At 31.7% G+C, this 21,372-nt stretch overlaps 1 protein-coding gene across 2 annotated transcripts in view; it reads right to left on the bottom strand.

Moving 5' to 3' along the window:
• LOC143044740 (guanylate cyclase 32E-like) overlaps positions 1-6,973 on the bottom strand; it is a 109,307-nt gene extending 102,334 nt beyond the window's left edge. The window contains exon 1 of one of the 2 annotated variants that reach the window (XM_076216865.1): positions 6,877-6,973. The gene's annotated coding sequence lies outside the window, so the exon portion shown is untranslated. Of the gene's footprint in view, positions 1-1,893; positions 2,001-6,876 lie in introns of those variants that run through there. The other variant, XM_076216866.1, reaches the window with a different exon arrangement.
• Between the last annotated feature and the right edge of the window lie 14,399 nt (positions 6,974-21,372).

Here is a 21,372-nt window from a genome sequence, read left to right as displayed (position 1 = left end):
TGCCTTGCGCTTTTCTATATTGTGATTTATCATTGATACGAAACAATTAGCACAGCATCAATTTTAAAATCCTTGGAAATAGAAAAAAATGTTTGCCTTTTATTTTTTCCGTTTATGAATTGATTTTTTTCAATTTTATATAGTTACATGGTTCGTCTTAACTTATAAGAAAATAGAAGGTAGTAATACGATAACCAGTCAGTTAATAACACAGATAATTACTGTTTACATTACAGTATCTTAACTGTATTATTAGGTACAGTTTTAATTACTAATTAGTTAATGCATTTAGCATGTAATGCCAGAACTGTTCGCAAAAATTGAGAATGATTTTTATAACGTACTTTCAACTTCTGCTGTTAAGGTTGATATGCTCAAACAGATATTGAATTTTATATTCGGTATCGCTTTAATTACTTACATATGTAAACACTAAGAAACATCTAAATAAAAGTTTCCTCCGAACAATTTAATTACCACTCAATCAATAAATTCAAATCTTTGACGATAGATGTTAAAAAAATTCTATTAAAATGCACATGATAAAGACATCAAAATACTTTGACAGTAAAACTATTAACACTATTGGATGTGGATAAGAATAAGCCTCTAGTTCTGTCCATTTTACCCGTTTGCCATGATCAATCCTCTTTAAGATTATCGTGTAGTGACGTATCGTTGACTCATGGGCACTCATATAATTGTACTTGCGGATCAAGATTTACCCACACTTCCAGCGAACCTGAATTCAAATCTTTTTGTGGTGTGGTTCCTGTTGAGATATGTTTCCTTAGTTTTATCAGTTTTTGTCGACATTTATTCTACTCATGTTTTCCCTAATTTGGAATCTAAATATCGTACTTTTTCTTAATATTTCAATTTATTAACAATGTTGTTGTTATCAAATATTTTTTTTATGATTATGTCAATGTTACAGTACTAATATTTTTTATCTAATAAATGTCGAGTTATCTCATGTACAAAAGTCAAACTATCAGAATTCATAGTTTGTATCGGAGATATTAAAATTGGTGTCCGTCACACTGAAAAAACATATTTAAGTGTGGAAAATACTTATTAAAAGTGTTCACACGGTGATCAGTTAAGCATTGTCAAAGGTGAGCAGAACGAAAATGTTTAAAATGTATCAAAAATCAGTCAGATCAACTGTTTTGTTTATTGTACTAAAATTTGATATGCAACACCATTTGAAGCCACGATATATTTGATTTTTAGATCTGAATGTTCATTTTATTTATGTCTATGGAAAACACTTATACCAATCATTATTGTTTTTGTTACTTTATGTATTCGTTCTTAGTATTTAACATATTCAATTATTAGTTAATAATGTATATAGATATAGGAACATGTGGTGTGAGTGCCAATGAGACAACTCTCCATCCAAATAACAATTTAAAAAAAAAGTAAACCATTATAGGTCAATGTACGGCCTTCAACACGGAGCCTTGGCTCACACCGAACAACAAGCTATAAAGGGCCCCAAAATTACTAGTGTTAAACAATTCAAACGGGAAAACCAACGGTCTAATACTTACGAAATAAAACATGTTAACCTTTTCAAGACTCGCTTATTATTATTTTTTATGGCGCGTCTATATATTCTGTTATGAATATATAATAACCTGCAGATAACTAGTGCTGCAGAACATACCTTAAAAAAATATCATATTGTCTTGAGCAATAATAATCATTTGCAGTTCTTACCAGGCCAGAATATGAATGTCTTCTCATACTTTAAAGACAGTTTCTAAATTGTGGTTTATTGAAAACTTTACAAATAGGAATTACTGGAAATTCAATAGTTCATTGAAAACGTCCAAAACGAAAAAAAAAACTGGTCTTTCTACCTACAATGGATCAAAATCTTACCTTATTCCTGCCTTACAAACTATAAACCATCCATACTAATCATTGTTTTGAATGAATTAAAACAGTCTACGCAAAGCAAGCATATGTTATCATTAAAACAACAAAAGTAGCATTAAGAATGGTCGGAGTAAAACTATCAGTGAAAAACTAAACCGATAACAGCATTAGGCTAATGCATATTTATATATTAAGTTACTTAGATATTATGTTCTGTTGATTAGTATATATTGAACACGTGTGATTTATGTTCTGAAATTGTGCTAATTGAACTTATTAGAGCTAATCCGAAGCTATCGATACTATAGGTAACAATATGAAGCGGATTCGTACTGAGTTAAGATAAATGCAATATTGATGTCGAGACAAACTTTGAAATAATAGTTTACACTTTACATTCGTTCAAAATATCCTAATTAATGATAAACTTTACTTAAAAGATATGTTTGTAATTCCAAATTTCCTGTTATAAATCCGGTGGAATGACTTCCATGACAGCAGAATTAATTTGTCCAATATATCTCAGACCTAAGTCCTTATTTACCAAAAAGTACAAGTTTTGTTCGAATTCCCAAATTTTGATTCAATTTGAGAAAACTAAAAGAGTTTTGTTTTTTTTCAAAATTTCATAGAAGTACAAATTAACAGATCGTTATGATCAAACTATAGCATCAAAACTTTTGCAACCATAATCAATAAATAAAAAAACGTGTAAAAAAACTTATGAGATAATGGTATAGTATTTTAATATGATATTGACAAAACACAACAGTGAAAACTCATTTGATTAATTTAGATCTTAACGTATGATAATAACTAATGAAAGTTATATAATTTCTAAGTAGCAATTAAGTATAGCAGACTACCGTTACTTTCCAAATTTATGACGGATTCCCTAATGACCTCAATTATTTAAACTCAATATCTCAAACAGGTATTACGTTAGTTACAGAATCTGAACACAACAGTGACACAACAATTGCATCAAATGCTGTCTACTGTAAAAAGATATTCATCATTCTTTGTTGTCTGTCGTTAATATGTTAATCGTTATATCATTACATGACACCTGCCTTCAATATGATTATCATTATAAAAATTGTCATTACATGACGTCTGTCGTCAATATTTTTATCATTTTATGTCGCATGTCGTTGTCGTCAATATATGTCGTCAATATGTTAATCAAGATATTGACGACAGGCGTCAATATCCTATCAGAATATGATGTTTGTCGTCAACATGTTTATCATTATAGTACGCATGTTGTCATCACATTTATAAAAACAATAATAAAAAGAACATAACAGAAACTTCTGGTCTGACAATACATCTGTTCATAGGGAAAACTCAAAATCACTATGATGCTCTTTTTGCAAATAAGATATGTAATTCAAGATCTTCAAAAATTCCAAATGTCCAAAACCCTTTGTCGACTAGTTTTAGAAGTTATTTGCTTTTTATACATTTGATCGGGTTTTTTTTTTTTCCTTCTTGAAATCTTTTTCACGATATGCTTCGATTGTAACAGTTTACAGATACGAATTTAGTAGTTATGAAAATTGAATTAAAACCATTAAGATATCCTATACTTTATAATAATTCATTGTCATATAAGTAAACAAGAATACTTGTGATAAATACAAATAACAACAGCAAACAAAAAAAAACCAAACTAATTTAAGTATATGAGCTAAACTCATACTGCATAGTCAAATATAAAAGGCACCGAAATGACAACCAAATTTAAAACAATTCAAACGAGAAAACTGAAAACTGAAAAAAACCCTGTACAAAACAATAGAGAAAACAATATAATAGTAAATAAACTCATCATAGTTACCAGGACTAAATTTTGTATATACGCCAGACGCGCGTTTCGTCTACAAAAGACTCATCAGTGACGCTCGAATCCAAAAAGTTAAAAGGGCCAAATAAAGTACGAAGTTGAAGAGCAGTACGGACCAAAATTCCTTAAAGTTTTGGCAAATACAGCTAAGGTAATATATGCCAGAGGTAGAAAAGCCTTAGAATTTCAAAAATTCATAAGCAACATACGACGACTACGGAATAGCTTAATTGGCTACTCTGAAAACCTCTTTAGTAGTGACATTTGAGATACTCTTATCCTTAGATTTATGAATGGCTAATATTCAGTAGTCCATAATTTTTAGGACAAGACCTTACAATGTATTCAATTTCAACTTTGGTTGCATTTTTTTTGTCGAGTAACAGGTGTGAGTACTTAACAATATATCGGTAGTATGCATCTTTAGCAACAAAAATGTAAAACATAGCGATACAGCTGCAATTCATAGCAATTGTTCAGCAAAACATCTGCATTTTGCATATTGTTGTTAAAAAAATCGGAACAAAATGTACAATTATTAATCACTTAACTTTAGGACTTACAGAAAATGCCAGTTTGGTCAACCAATCACTAAATATTACATACGTCATGTCCCTAGCTACTTTAACTTTTCAATCATCCCAGATTATCTTGGTTTTTATAAAATCAGCTTATGTCATATCTATTTTGCTTGATACTTTTGTCTGATTAAATATTTATTTCATTCAAACAATTGTTGCTTTCTGTCTCTTAAGCATGTAAATAAGATTAAAGATTGTAGACATCACATGGATTGGCAAACAGTATACCCAATAAACAATTCTTAACCGAATACAAAAAACTACATATGTTGAAAAACAGTCCTTCTTATATACCTTTAGATTGAAGCTATAATAATTGTTGTTTTCTTTAAGCAAAACCACCAACAGTTCCCTACTGATATACTGTAGATCTTTACTCTTGTAAATTTGTAGAATTCGTCAGATTGATTGGTTATATTTTACAATAAGATCATACTAAATATCGACTATTTTTTATATTTCAGTTTTCATGTTATACGGACAGAAGGACGAACGGACAGAAGAACGAACGAGTGAACGAACGAACGCACACACCAGAAAACATAATGCCCATAAATGGGGCATAAAAATCTAAAGTATGACATTCTTTTGTTCAATCATTAGTGAAAGTGAAACAGTGAAACAAAAATAATATTTAGCTGCCAGTATGGTTCAATTTTTGACAAATTAAGCGAAATAACATTGATCAGATATAGAAGGCAACAAAAGTATAGCCAAATGTAAAACAATTCAAACGATTAAACTGAAAATTGAAAACAGTTATCAAAGGTACCAGGATTATAATTTAATACGCCAGACGCGCGTTTCGTCTATGTGTAACATACAGCTGAAATTCATAGAAAGTGTTCTGCAAAACATAACAATACAATAACAAACAGTATACCCAATGAATAATTCTTAACCGAAGTTTGTATACAAATAATAACATGTTGAAAAACAGTCCAGTCGGCTGTTGTCTGCTCTATGGTCGGGTTGTTGTCGCTTTGACACATGCCGTTTCCTTTCTCAATTTAACTTCTTAAATCCAATTAGATTAAAGATATAATAATTGTCATTTTCTTTTAGCATAACCATTAACGGTTCTCTACCGATATACACGATACAAATCTACATATTATCGAGCCCATGCCTTATACATTGTTTATTTCAGACTTTTTATAATTTTAATAAATGTTTTACTTGATTAGAAATCAAATATGAGAATTTGGGTCAAACCATTGAACATGAATTCGACAACTAGTCCACCTTTAATAGCCTATACCATCCTTTAGCTGGATGATTTGCTTCACAATAAATTTGAGAATCCCTTCGCCATTTAGCAACTCCTCCTGCGATTGAAGTTTTGATTGATATACAAATTTCCTAGAAACAATTTATAAATAGTTTGATTCTAAACATTTATCACTCAATGCATAAGTCGTCCCACGTCTTTCGGAAACCCTTAGAAAAGGTTTTTACTAATGCTCGTCCATCAAAATATTCTTTTCTTTTGTCGGCGTTCATTTGGACATTTGAGCTTGTGACGTATTTAAAAAAAAACATCAATTGAAGTATAATTTGTTATAAATGTATGCATTGTTCACTCAATATTAATAACAAAACGAAATTTAAATGGATGCTAACATATATCAAACGCGAATATAAGAATGGTTCCGATTTAAGATTTGAATTCCGTAGTTTAGTTCAAAAAATTCATTAATGTTATGGAGACGACTTACAAAGTTTAACTTAATTATGGGAATTCTTAGTGAAATCTAAACAGTTTAATTAACTCTTAAGTTAAAATGTGTTATGCATATGTTTTAAGAATCAACCACGAATGAATTGTTAATAGTAACTAACCATCGTTGATGTTTACAGTCCATAATTAGTCAAAAGAATCTTTTAAATACATGTAACATATTTATTAATGATGTTTGTTTTCCATTTTTTATATTATTTATATAATACTTTTTATTTGTAGCTATTTCTTACAGAACTTGTGTTCCTTTAATTTTAGTTAATTAATAAACATCTTTAAAATTATCTATTTGCCTTCTGGTTGGTTTTTTATTGGTGTGTTTTTTATGGTGTGTGTTTTTATTTCTTATTTGTGTTGCTGACTTATTAACGTATAAGCCTCATATAAATTAAAACTTAAGAGGTTTATTTAATTTTATGATATAATATTACGAAGAAACTGTTTGTTTTTCTGTTAAAACAATACGTCTTTTCCCGTTTAATGTGCACAATTTAATGAGAAATTAAACAAATTCGAGGGAAAGTTCACACTTTTCATCAATTTGTCGTGCATTTTATCTAATTTCTCTTTTAATCTGGAACGTTTGAAGAAAACATTACTTCTCACAACCGAAAATAGTAACATTTATATTTTTATTCTACACGTTCGTACAAATAACAAAATAAAATAAATAAAGGAAATCCTACATTTTCCCTGTCTGTAGGTGTTCAATCACTGTATCAGATATCAGATACTCTTGAAACTAACTATTTTTGCCGGGGTGTACTTAAGACATATCTAACATGTAAACGATAAAAATATATGATTCAACTTACCTCAATATTTCAAACAAGCCCATTTTTGAAGTAATAGAGTAACGAAAACTTAAACCCCAAAAAGATACTGGTTTCTCAAACTTAGAACTTGTTTAGCTTTGTGATTTCTTTCCGAATTATAACAAACAAACAAGCTACATTTGATTCAAAGTTGATTTCTGAAAAAACTTTATAATAAAACAATCAAATTCATGAAGTGATAAATCTCATTTACAAATATTGTCATATAATAATCACTTACACGAACGATTATCAATTGTTCTATGTATACTTGTTCAAAAGTTCAAGTGAGGAATATTTAATTTTTCTAGAAATAATATTTGAACATTTAATACAGCCTATGAATATCATATTGGAATAAGTCTGCAATATTTATGCAAAATGCAAGTAGACATATTTTGACAAGTTTTTTTTCTCTAAAAGATGCAAGATTATAGAATATTAAAATCCACAGAGAAAGAAATACAAAATTTCTCATCGTAGGCTTTGAATTTGACTCTTGAAAACCGATTAATTTATCTCCATCCGATTATAACAATTCTTAAATGACAATTGAATTGTAAAGAAAAATATATCTACTATAGATTTTAATATATTTCAAAGGCATTCAAAGGGGGGGGGGGGGGGGGGGGGGAGTATAAAACAAAATGAGTTGTTTCATGTAAGGGCAAGACAAAAAATTTAAATGGTTGAAAACTAGTTATCCAGAATAACACACACACATAATGATTTTGTTTTAAGTTGTCGTCAAGGATTTCATTGTAAAATGTAAAAGGGGTTATAGTGTACGGATCAGGAATAAAATAATTCACATTGTAATTTATCTGCGTATCCTTCCGGAGCACCTGAGATCACCCCTAGTTTTTGGTGGGGTTCGTGTTGTTTATATTTTAGTTTTCTATGTTGTGTCATGTGTACTATTGTTTGTCTTTTTGTCTTTTTCATTTTTAGCCATGGCGTTGTCAGTTTATTTTATATTTCTGAGTTTGACAATCCCTTTGGTATCTTTCGTCCCTCTTTCATAAACAAGTCGAACGAAAAAAATACAATATAAGTTAGAAATACATCACATATATTCACATTTGTAGCGTCACGAAACTTGTTTTATAAGCATTATAACTAACCAACCCTTTTGTTATGGCTCATTAAAAAGATATTTCACTTGACCTATATACTTTATTTCTTGGTTCTGTGCGTTTTGTTTTTTTTTTTAAATTTTATTATACCAACACGTAGCGTAAAAATATGAAACATATTGAATATGAAGCCAGATAATGTATCACACATTTTTTGCTTTATTCGTATTTAAGACAAAACAATCAAATAAAAAAAATGATACCTGACTTTCTCATTTCAGTGAGATAATTCTGCTTTACGAGTGACACTTGTCGGTTTGCTCAAATTGAAATACATTGATATCCTGTGATTTAACATCTTACAGTGGTGGCGGATTAATTATTTCATCTAGTTTAACCCTTAGATTTTGATCACCAACTACCAACAACTATCGGTCCATGTAAATGTGTAAACCATAAAACTTTACCAAATGTGAAAGTTTGAAATGAAATCATGTGTTCCAGGACAAAGATAAATGAGACATGGAGAGTCAACACATACCTTAAAAGATTAAATAGCGCACAATACAACATTGACAAAGTTAAAGCAACACAAACTATTTAAAACAAAACTGGGAGTAACCTCAGGTGCTGGAGAATAGAAAACTGATTCTGTTCAACTAGTGGCAGCTGTTGGTTGGCTCATGGTACATTTTTAAGGACACACTCGGTGATGAGTCCCATAAAGTGTTGATACAATCGAGGAAAAGAGAACAGGTTTGGGTTTTCAATTCGGAATTCCTGTGGGTGTTCAGACAAACCTTAACGGTCAACCAACCCATGCTGATGTCCATAGAACTATCGAAGAGACAACTTAAACGTAACCCTTCGAACTATGACCATTACTGTGTCTTCGTCGAAAAGTAAAATTGAAAACAAATATGTTCATAACATTCATCGAGCTACAGGAAGGACAGGATAGAATACCTGTACTATCAATTCTGTCATTGCAACCATATGGTGTCGCAACTCGCAGTTCTTTCTTTTGTATATGGAGAAGTGTTACGAGATGAGTAGTATCAGTACTGTGGTATTTTTTTAGATGCTGCGAAATTACAGAGAAAGGACTTAATGATCTGGCTGATTAAAATGATGGTAACGAATACCAGTGTCTGAGCAGAAAGTTGTTGGCCCAGGGGTATGTCAGTGAACGTCTCGTCATTTTTAATAGTTCATTGGAAGATACCAACCCCTAGTCCATAAATTACTCCGTATCAACTTAACATATATTACGCGACGGTCTTGGAGTATAGATTCTAAGTACTGACGTTGTTTATCACATTTATAACGTTTTACCGCTTTCCTTTAATTATTTGCCTTTGTAAATTATTACTTTTACTGTTAAGTCTATGTTTGGTTATATCCATTTGACCTGACTCTGTATTTATATAGACTTGTAATCAGGTTTGTACTAAAATATAGAGCAGGATCTGCTTACCATTCCGGAGCACATGAAATCACTCCAAATTTATGAGGTTCGTGTTGCATAATCTTTAGTTTTATTTGTTGTGTTTGATGTATTATAGTTTGTGTGTTTGTCTTTTTCATGTTGTAGCCATGGTTTCTTCTGTTTATTTTCGGTTTATGAGTTTGACTGTCCCTCTGGTATCTTTCACTCCTAAACTCTTTCGTTTTTTCTTTCTTATGTGCATTGTCTTAATACCTTTTTTTTTTTTTTTTTTTGTTTTCATATTTTTTTTATGGTAATTAAAATTATAACACAATGTTGACTACTATACCCCTATTTCTGACATTTTTACCTATTATGTCTGTTTGTTTTGTTCACACATCGTTGTTAATATAATGGAATTTTATGCGACTGTCAAACAAGTTAAACTAACTAAAGAACAAGGTTGAATCTACTATGTTCTACTTAAGAAAATGCCTGTACCAAGTTATGAATATGACAGTTGTTATCCATATGTGTTTAAGATTTTGAGCTTTTGCCATTTGATCAGAGATTTTTCGTTTTTAATTTTCCTCGGAGTTCTGTAGTTTTGTTATTTAAGCTTTTGCACTGTCGTTAATGTCTGATATATGTCTTCAAGTACGTTTATTTAGCTTTCCCTATGTACCATACAGCAAAGTTTCAGTCTAATCCGTAAACGAGATTGTTGATTTCCAATTCTGAATTTCAGATCATCATAGTTTCTGGGTGTTCAGACTTTTCTTTGAAGTGCTGGTTAATTGGGCATCTTTTATCAAAATTTTGCAAGAGGATTGAGACTTAGATATAGGAAGATGTGGTATGAGTGCCAATGAGACAACTCTCCATCCATGCTGTATTGTTAAAGATCTTGAAAACTTCTTATGAAGGCGTCATACTCTCCCGAAATAGTAACCAGATTGATACACAGTAAGGAAATTTCTGGTCTGATTGTAAAAACATCGGGCCATTTGCGAGGTTGTCTCAAGCCATCATATGACCGCCGGTTGAACTGTATTGCATACCAAAACATTTCTGAAAGACGTTTTGAAGTTTCATTTTTGATTTGAATTAGTATGTCAATGTTGTCATTCGCAAGTCCATTGTGAGGCCATCTCACAAATCGTGCAATCGCCGTCTTAAATTTGTGTGATGATCAGGCATATTTCGTCTCACAAAGACAATACGCATAAAATAAGAAGATGATCGGTTGTCTTAAAGGATTACGGTGTCTGCGAAGACAGCTAAAATTGACTAGCTTAAGGGTTTCACATGTGTCATGGTAACGTTAACATCTCAGAGTACCAGAGCCTCTCCCCGAGACATTCCTTTGCAACTCTACAGATGTGAGGAGTGAAAAACTCTCTAAGCTTTAATCACAATTAATCACAAGTCAGTTCCTTTAGATTATCACACTTTGATGAAACAAACAGGAAAAAGTAACCTGCAGTATTGCTTCTTTTAATGCATACTAGAGAACATTAAGCATTAGATGAACAATTCTGACAGACACAGCACATTCCCTTTCGAGATCAAAATGTACTTTTTTCGCTTTGTCATGTCTTGTTATGTGTCATTCAACAGGGCACTTATCTTGTTTTAATTGTTCAGAAATGGGGCAAACCAAGGTTAGGAAATGGCTGTCTTACAAATAGAGATAATACTATTGCCTCTATCTACAAAACATAAAATAGACGATGAGAAGGCTTTCTACAACTAGACTTTCAAGAGGTCTTACGATGTGGTCCCTCGGAGGGAAGAAGGCAGAAAACAAAATAATTACAAATGATACAGAAATTCCTGGTCGCGAGCAGTCCATAACTCTACGACACTGGCTAGCGGAAAATTATCTAAGCCTGTCCTACAACTCCAGAGTTACTGCAAACCCCATCTCCCTCATTCTCAAGACGTCTGTAATAACATCAAAGCCGAGTTTGCTGCTACGTTGATCAAGTGTCCTCTTTCATCTTAGGAGTAAACCACCTTTGATAATCAGTGTGATAAAAGATGTCATTTTCAACACTGATGTGGTGCTCTAGCTGGCTAGTATGTGGCGGTCACCTCTCCTTGTAACTGTAGCTCTGTGTACGGAAACTACTAAGGCTCCTTATTTAGTTGCATTTTTAGAATGACCCTGGTCAATGCAGACTACAAGCTCTCTTGATTGATGTCGGTTTCTATGGTTCTAGCAAAGATTCCTGTATCTACCATGGGTCAGAACTGAAGGATGTCATGGAAAGTCCAAAAAACATTTTTAACCTCCGTGAAGAGAAGTCTACCTGGTAATGACGTATCGGACTCTAACACTAGCAATGCTTGTCGGTTCAAAAAGCACATGAAAACAGTCGTTTTCCGTCAAAAGCATCTAGCAGCATTATTCAATTCATGCTGAAATATACAGTCAACCATAAAAACACTAGGACAAGAACCAGAATGCCTTCAGGGTTTTGCTCATCATTGAGCAAGAAACTCTAGAATCAATGACTCCATATTCCATCTGTTGTACGTTTAGTGAGAAAATGTGTCGCCTGCAAACGAGGAGGTATAGTCCGACTACCCCTTCAATATTTGCAACAGGTGTTTTTTGTATTGTATCAAAGTTTGGCCTCGATGAGTAACAGCGAGATATTAATTGTCGAAAGGCGCATCTTGTGAAGTAAAAGTGGTGACTTGAATGTTATTTCATAGTTTGTTTATCCATTATTTGAAAACGACCAAGACGGCAAGAAACTCCAATAAATTGAAATGATGGAAAAAGAAGTACTCAATATATTTTAAATACAGAGACAATACTAATTATGATCGTATTTCAGATTTGATATTTAATGGATTTGAATTGTTAGACACACTGATATCAATCACACTGTAATAGAATTCTTTGGTTTTTATTGAAACGAGTGTAATAAAAATAATTAGCTGTAATTCAGATTGTTTCCGTTGCTGTCTATTTCAGTAACGAACATGATGTACTGTTTATAATTTATATGTTGCAAAACAAATTGACTCGCAAGATAGCGTGATGATCAGGTTCTCGAACAGCTTAATTACAGAACTGTACAATTTACTGTCGCCGAAGATGGTTTGACAATTATCTCTAGGAAATTGAATGACTTTACAAGATTATTTTCCGTGTACACCTTCAATTTTCATTTGTACTTTCAATAATAATACAGGTCTTTCACGGTAATATTAAATTTGTTTACCAAATGAATCTCACAGAAAAGTCTTTTTGTGGAAAACAAAAGTATCATATATATTTGAAACATTGTTGCAATGGCATTCTATTGTTGTACCCGTTTTTGTATATGTAAGAGAATGATAACCTCTCTCTCTTCATGATTTCGTACGAGCGTTGGCGAATACTTATCATGAAGTGAGGGGTTGTCATTCTCTTACAAACTTAAAATATTTCAAAGTGCTCTAGGCTCAAATGATTTGTTGTATTGAAGAATTCGTTTCATTGTCAGTGTAAATAAAATGTTTATAATTCACTGGGGTAAAGCTGATGACCGTAACTGCATTTACGGTCATCCCAAGATGTCGGATGAAAAATTAGGTCAGTATCTGTATTGTCTGTTACAGTGTTTCTATATCATTTTCTTTACAAAGTATACATTGATACGATGTAAATGTATAAAAGATTCACACAGAAATCACAAATTACTACCGAAAAATGTTCAGGAAACGGGAAATTCAATTTGAAAAAATCGCTAAGATGTCCGTAAATCATTATCAAAATATTTTCAAGTTTACCGTAACATAAAACAAGGATGACCATGATTGGTAAACAGATGACCGTAACTTGTAAAAGATGACCGTTAATTGTAAAGAATGACTGTCATTTATAAAGGATGATCGTAACTTTTAAATGATGACCCTCAATTCTAACAATATCCGTATTTGTATTCATAGCTTTTTGTTGTGTTTGTCTCAATAGGGGCTCAGTTAGCGGATATAAACATGTTTCATCATTTATTTTTAACTATTTGCCGTTTTTTGAGTTCATGACAATTATAGTAAATTGCAAATTTCTCGTAAACAATGAAACGACTTTAAAATTTCAATACAAATTGACAGAGATACGACAAAAAATTGAAGAAACAAGAATGTGTCTCTAGGACATACCTCATCTACACTATAATTTTCTTATTAACCTCCTTGACCAAAAACTTTAACCGGAGATGGAACAGACGGACGAACGAGCAGACGAACAAACGAACGGACGCACAGACCAGAAAACATAATGCCCATAAATGGAGCATAAAAAACACTAATCAAACATATGAATATCCGGTAATCGAGTCTGTGTATATGGTTCCAGAGGAAGCAGATTAAAATCTTAGTTTGTCTTTATATATGAATAATATTGATGTATATACCAATTGACAAGGTTCCCCTTAGTGGTGGATCCAGGGGTTCGAACCCCCTTTTTATTTACAGATCAGTGCATTTGAATGGGGACATATAGTTTCAATCCCCTTTACCCAGGGTTGGGACCCCCCTTTTTTAAAATGGCTTAATCCGCCCCTGCCCTTTGTGATACGCTATACGCACAAGACTACTTTAAGGATCTATTTTGCTGGAGCTCGCCTTCACTAAGTTTGATCGTAGTATTTCAAAAACAGGTTCTGTTATTTTACTTGCAAGACAGAATAGAAGACAAATCAAAGACGATATAATATCAATGGGTGTACATCCCTTGGCATTTTTTAAAAAGTGCAAATATCATATGTCATTACAAGGAATTCTAGAAATAAAAAAAATCTTTTGGCTTTTAGTTGGAGGCTGTGCAGCACAATCATTTTTTTATTATACTTGTAAGGTGTCATTTAATCGCACTTTTGTTGCATGTTTTCCCCACTTTTTCATGCGCATGTCTTGTTGTATGTTCATTTTAAAAATTTTACCCTCTACCGTAAAAAAAGATATATATGGTGAACTATGTATTTAAAGCACGTCCCCACTTTTTCATGTGCATATCTTGTTGTATGTTCATTTTAAAAATCACACCCTCTACCGTAAAAAAAGATATATATGGTGAACTATGTATTTAAAGCACGTTTATTTTCTCCTACCTCTCCGCATATAAATACGTTTTATATCAACACCATTAATCATTTGATACAAAAAAGGTAGTTATACAAATACGGATATTTCTTAGAATTGACGATCATCATTTAAAAGTTACGGTCATCATTTAGAAATTACGGTCATCCTTTAACCAATTACGGTCACCCTTGTTATGAATTGCTGATTCTGTTACGGTCACCTCGATTGTGATTTACGGTCATCTTAGCTATTTTTTAAAATCGAATTTCCTGTTTCATGCAAATTTCGCGGAAGTAATTTGTGATTTTATTTATAAATTTACATCGTATTAATGTCTCCTTTGTAAAGACAAGAGTGCACACACTAAAATGTCTCGCCTTCTTTACTAATCATTGATATTATGTTGATACTCCTAAATATAAAGCTTTATTACGACTGTCACATAAACTTAACATGAACCATGAAAATGAGGTCAAGGTCAGTTGAACCATATGCCAGGCAGACATGTACAGCTAACAATGCTTCCATACAACAAATGTAGTTGACCTATTGCTTATAGTTTAAGAAAATAGACCAAAACACAAAAACTTAACACAGAGCAATGAACCGTGAAAACCAGGTCAAGGTCAAATAAAACCTGCAAGACTGACATATAGATCATAAAATATTTCCATACACCAAATATAGTTGACTTATGACATATAGTATAAGATAAAAAGACCAAAACTCAAAAACTTAACTTTGACAACTGAACCATGAAAATGAGGTCAAGTTCAGATGACATCTGCCCGCTAGACATGTACACCTTACAATCATTCCATACAACAAATATAGTAAACCTATTGCATAAAGTATGAGAAAAACAGACCAAAACACAAAAACTTAACTATAACCACTGAACCATGAAAATGAGGTCAAGGTCAGATGACATCTGCCCGCTAGACATGTACACCTTACAATCACTCCATACAACAAATAAAGTAAACCTATTGCATAAAGTATGAGAAAAACAGACCAAAACACAAAAACTTAACTATAACCACTGAACCATGAAAATGAGGTCAAGGTCAGATGACACCTGCCAGTTGGACATGTACACCTTACAGTCCTTCCATACACCAAATATACTAGACCTATTGCTTATAGTATCTGAGATATGGACTTGACCACCAAAACTTAACCTTGTTCACTGATCCATGAAATGAGGTCGAGGTCAAGTGAAAACTGTCTGACGGGCATGAGGACCTTGCAAGGTACGCACATACTAAATATAGTTATCCTATTACTTACAGTAAGAGAGAATTTAACATTACAAAAAATCTGAACTTTTTTTTCAAGTGGTCACTGAACCATGAAAATGAGGTCAAGGACAGTGGACATGTGACTGACGGAAACTTCGTAACATGAGGCATCTATATACAATATATGAAGCATCCACGTCTTCCACTTTCTAAAATATATAGCTTTTAAGAAGTGAGCTAACACCGCCGCCGCCGGATCACTATCCCTATGTCGAGCTTTCTGCAACAAAAATTGCAGGCTCGACAAAAATGATGTAGAAACACTGTTACAGACAATACAGATACCGACCTATTTTTTCATCCGACATCTCTGGCTGACCGTGAATGCAGTTACGGTCATCAGCCTTACCCCAGTGATAATTAATGCATGACTTCTTTTTTTTAACACTCCTTTTATGGGTTAGTTTAAGTGATGCAATGCCTTTTTTATAATTGAAAAGTATTTGGAAAAAAATCTTTATAGACATTAGGTCGCACAACAGTACAAATAAAAGGTAGGAATTGTGTGTTTCCTGATTGTGAATATGAAATATTTAAGTGAGGAATTACCCTTTTTATTTATCGTTTAAAATTAATAAATATGTTTGAGTTACAATTTATTTTATTTTACAGCCAATATTTTGGTGTCTGAATTTTTAAATCAAATACTATAATTTTCTTTTGTTGGGGAAATAATCTAATAAAATGCCTGACAGTTTTAAATATATTCAAAACTTAAATCAAATTTATATTGTTTTTTTATTTTATTTTATCAGAATATTGGAAATGACTATTGGTCCGAGACCACAATTGTCGTCCCTTGATTTTCGTTGTTCACGAATATAGTCCCTATTGTTAACAGTGGGTTACTTGCCAATAATTTTTAAACCCCTTCCAAATTTATTTCTCCATGTTTAATGCCTCAAATTGTAAGTAGTGGGGTGAAATTACACTGTAAAAAAATTTGGGTCCAGAATTTTACAGGAAAGTAGTGATTTGGTCCAGCTGAAAAAGGTTAAAAATTAGCACTTCGGAAGCTGTCAAAAGATTTCAAGACACCCTAAACACAAAATTGTCCATATTTTGAGTTAGAGGCGATGAAGTTTTCTATAATTTTGATATAACTTGTCCCAAAAGTAGTACAACACACTGTAAAAATTTCATTGAGAAAGCGCAGGTGGGATTTTTTTAATTTTCATTTATGTTCTAAAAGAAATGCACTACGAATTAATTGTGTTCTCGGACCTATTCTTCCCAATTGCTAGTTCAGTAAAAGCTGAAGATTAAGGTTATATTTTTATTTTTAAATTCTTTATTTTTTGACAATGCTTTGATATTGCTTAATTTTATTTTTTTATAAATTTGAATTCATAAAGATATTAAAAGGTACTGCACCAGTAATAAATCTTCAACATATTTATTTATGTTTCATAATTCAATTTTTAGTCAGTTTCAATCACTGTGATCAATCCTTTCAATCTGATAAATGTGCTTTGGGGCAGTTGTAACTCATTTATAGAAACGCTGTATAATGTACATAGACCCAAATACAGGATCATTCCCTTATTAAGAACATGATTTACATTCCTTCTTCAAAATTAAGAGACATCAATACCTACAATTTCATTGGTCGAGAGCCTTTTGATATGTTCCAAACTCAGTTTTTGGACCATCATTTACATGTAAGAAACCATTATGTCACCTTTAACTGTCCAATATATACTTAAGAATAACCCTCCTCTTCATTAAAACTATTGGCCAGATGAAAGTAGCATAATTGATTCCAACAGGTCAATGATAATCAAAGAACTGAAAAAAAAAAAAAACAAAAAAAACAAAAAAAAAAATGACAATAACACAAAAACATGTTTATAAAGGTCACATTCCAATACAATTACTTTGTCACTCATCAAGATGATTTCTTGAGAAAGAAACAACATTCAAACTGATTTTTACACTGCCAATACTTATTTCACAACAATTTTGCTTATGTTTTGGGTTGTTCCCTTTATCACCAAATTGGTTGATAATTCTCGTTATAAGGTTTGATTTTGTTGCTTTTAGGTCTTCTTTTTGCCGTAAAAGACTTATAGTCGTCCGTCTTTGAATTTAAAAATCAAACTCTGGTGTTGCTCCCGTGCTTTTTGCGTGCACTAGGACTACTTTGTATATTTTCCGTGTATACCTTATCAAGCGGTTGGTGTCTTAAAATTGTTAAAGACGATGAAAGTATTGTCGAATACTCGTTTGATTTTAATCCCAAGTTTGAAACAACACAATCACTTATTTTCAGTTCTGTGATTATCATTTACCTGTGATTACGACACCACTTCCTTCGTTTTTTGCATTAAGAACATACTTTCATCTCAAATGGTATGTTTGGAAATGTATTGTGAAATAAATTCAGTGATATTATTTCTGCCTCTTTTTGATTCATTCAAAAAACTTTTGATGATAAGTGGAAAATCAAGTAATAGTTATTATTTTTGGCTTTTAAAGTAATCATCTTAAACAATCAAATATTCTCCTAGTACTAAACTGAATATCTAGATTTCTATTACAAGATATCGGAATTTTATTATGAGAACTCCTACATGTACTGAACTCCAATTTCAAATACTTATTATATAGTCTTCAATGAGTACATTGCCAAACATAACAAATAATTAAAAATGTAATAATGCAGCAACTAGTGGGTGTCTTTGAGGAAACATTACTTGTACCTTTGTGCTGTTTTCTTTCCTTTATATTTTTTCTGTACTATTAACAATGTTACGCAAAATTTTGATCAGAATAAAGCACATGTTCAAAAGACTTATTTAATAGTAGATACTATGCAATTGTCTGGAATTCTCTACTTATAACCGTGAAGAAGTAAAAGTAATTGATCTGGCTAGTTTTAATACAAATTAATGATAAAATCATGTTCCTTTTTATTTGAAAACGTCAAGCAATAAACTTGTGTAACCTCGTCTATTTTTGCACAAGACGGGAAATGGCTTTTTTTCACTTTTAAAAAATCCGACTGGGAATTCAGTAATGTTAGACCGACATCAAAACGAAATAAATGCTTTATTAAAATCGGCTTACTGTTAGAGCTAAACTTGTAGTATTGCCATGTATATTTATTAAGGATTCCCGTAATCATTCAAATTAAATGAAAATGTCAACTCAACAAAATTACGACTTGACAATTTTTTAAAAGCTTTCATTTCAAAAAGTCCAACAAGATCTACAATAGAACTAGGAGATATCTTACAATTTCAGTTCTTATTGTGATTGCTTGTTAGCTTTTATTGTTTGGAAGATAAAATTTCAGAGGACAATGGTCGGAAGAGAGTTTTATTTAGAAAAAAAGTGAAATATGAATACAGGCGTGTAATTTCATTTAGAATTTTATTGGCAATGACGTATGTTTTTCTAGACGTGATATTCCGTCATTATATTTATCGGAATCTTCTACAAATAACCTATTTTAGAAGTCTAAAGATATTTTCCTTGTTTTCTTTTTAAACTTTAGGGTTATGAATAAAGTATCTTTAGCAAAGTAATAAAAAGAAACCGTAAAGAATATCAGACAGAGTGTCGAAGAGAGAGAAACAATAACTTAATGTTTGTAAAATACAAAATTGTGTACTGACATTAGTAATCGAGGATAAGGAAAATCCTCATGGAAACATTGGAAAAGGTGTTTGAATCATTTTAAATTATCCTTAAGTATGATGTAGACAAAAAAGAACATTTATGCTCTTCAACTTTGTATTTGTTTGGCTTTTTAACTATTTTGATCTGAGCGTCACTGATGAGTCTTGTGTAGACGAAACGCGCGTCTGGCGTATAAAATTATAATCCTGGTACTTTTGATAACTATATAGCATTATTGCTGACAATTGCATGAACTACATGTCCTTAAACGGATAGGTATTTTTTTCTTTAGTAAATAAAATGAAATAGATATGATTTGTTTATATTAAGTCCCTTAATTTGCACGGAGCATTACATTTTATATCTTAACTTTATCAATAATCTGTGTACAACACAAGACTTAAAGATAGACTTTGAAACTAAGATTTTTATTGTCGCCAATAAAATAAAAATTCCTAAAATGTTGTTTTGGGGTATTTATTAGTTGGAACATAGGTATACTATTTTTCTCCTCTATTAATTGCTTATTGATTTTGAAAACAATTATCATGATTATATAACACTGAAGATTAAAAGTTGTAATGTGTATTTTAGTTCAATTCAAGTTTTATATTTTTACGAAAAGGACATTGAAAATGTGTGGTTTTTTTTTATTAATCATAAACAAATAAAACAACTTAATTCGTCTATCGAAACGGGGATTCATTGTTAATAACATATATAAACTTCCTGTATTCAAATGACTAAAATTTTAAAAAAAAAATATTATTCAATGGGGAAAAGACTAAAATAAACAGCTTCGCCATGAGCGCATGATACGCCCGTCACAAGAATAAAGTTCAATTACTTCTCAATCATGTCATATTTAAAATTTATGAAAATCAAAAGAGAACTTACATAAATAGATATAAACAATTCACCAAAGTTTCATGAGCATTGGTGAAAGCATTTTTGAGTTATTGTCCGAAAACTGGAAAATCTCCCCTTTTTTAAAAAATAAAACCCCATGACTCGGAAATGTAAAATCTAAAGTTTATTCTAAAGGGAGCTTACATCAATAGATATTAACAGGTCACCAAAGTTTCATGCGAACTGCTTTTTTATTTGTGGTAGGAAAACGCCTCTTTTTTATGAGTAAAACCCTGTAATTTGGAAACGTAAAATCTAAAATCTAAAAAGAGTGCTCATGTCAATAGATATACACAATGTATTAAACGAGCGTATAAAAGTTGGTTTGCTCGGGTTAAGAGGGTTTAGCTTTTGTGAACTGTTTCAAGACAATCACTGATAAGTGTAACCTAAATTATTGATTAATAACAGATTTATCAAGCGAAATTTAAACCTTACTTGAACACCATTTCTTGTAAACATTTTTCATATTTTGTCTGTTATGTAACAAAAAAACCTTTATTTTGTTAATCCTTACTGATTGTTTTTCAGGCATAATCTATTAACTCATTTTCTGTATATACATATATAAATAAATCTATTATTTCCATATATCAAACATCTGATTTTTTTTATGGTATCCATTTGACATGGCTCTTTACATCCCGTCATTGTTTTATTGTTCTATGATAATGTTTGTATTCTTGTCTTTCATTGTTGCTAATATGCTTTGTCAATTTGCCTGGTTGTGTTTCTTTAGTTACCTATGACGTGGCTTTGTGCTTATACATACCGTCACTGTGTGAATGGTTTATGATATTTTTTGTATTCTTATCTTTGATTTTCTATTATCTGTTTGTGTTTCTTTGTTAATATGGCGTGGTTCTGTACTCTAACATCTCTTCATTGTGTTTTTGTGCAATGGTTAATTTTTGTTGACATATTTGTTAGTTTTTATAGTGATTAAGATAACGGCTGTACCCCTATTTTCACCTATTATGTCTGTTTGTTCACCATTGTTGTCAATATAATGAAATTCTATGCGATTGTCATGAGGGGGGGGCAAGGGGGGTCCCAATAACAGCAAAACAGC

This window comes from Mytilus galloprovincialis, chromosome 9 (assembly GCF_965363235.1).
Source record: "Mytilus galloprovincialis chromosome 9, xbMytGall1.hap1.1, whole genome shotgun sequence".
Lineage (NCBI taxonomy): Eukaryota > Metazoa > Mollusca > Bivalvia > Mytilida > Mytilidae > Mytilus > Mytilus galloprovincialis.
This window is presented reverse-complemented; position numbering and strand designations above follow the sequence as displayed.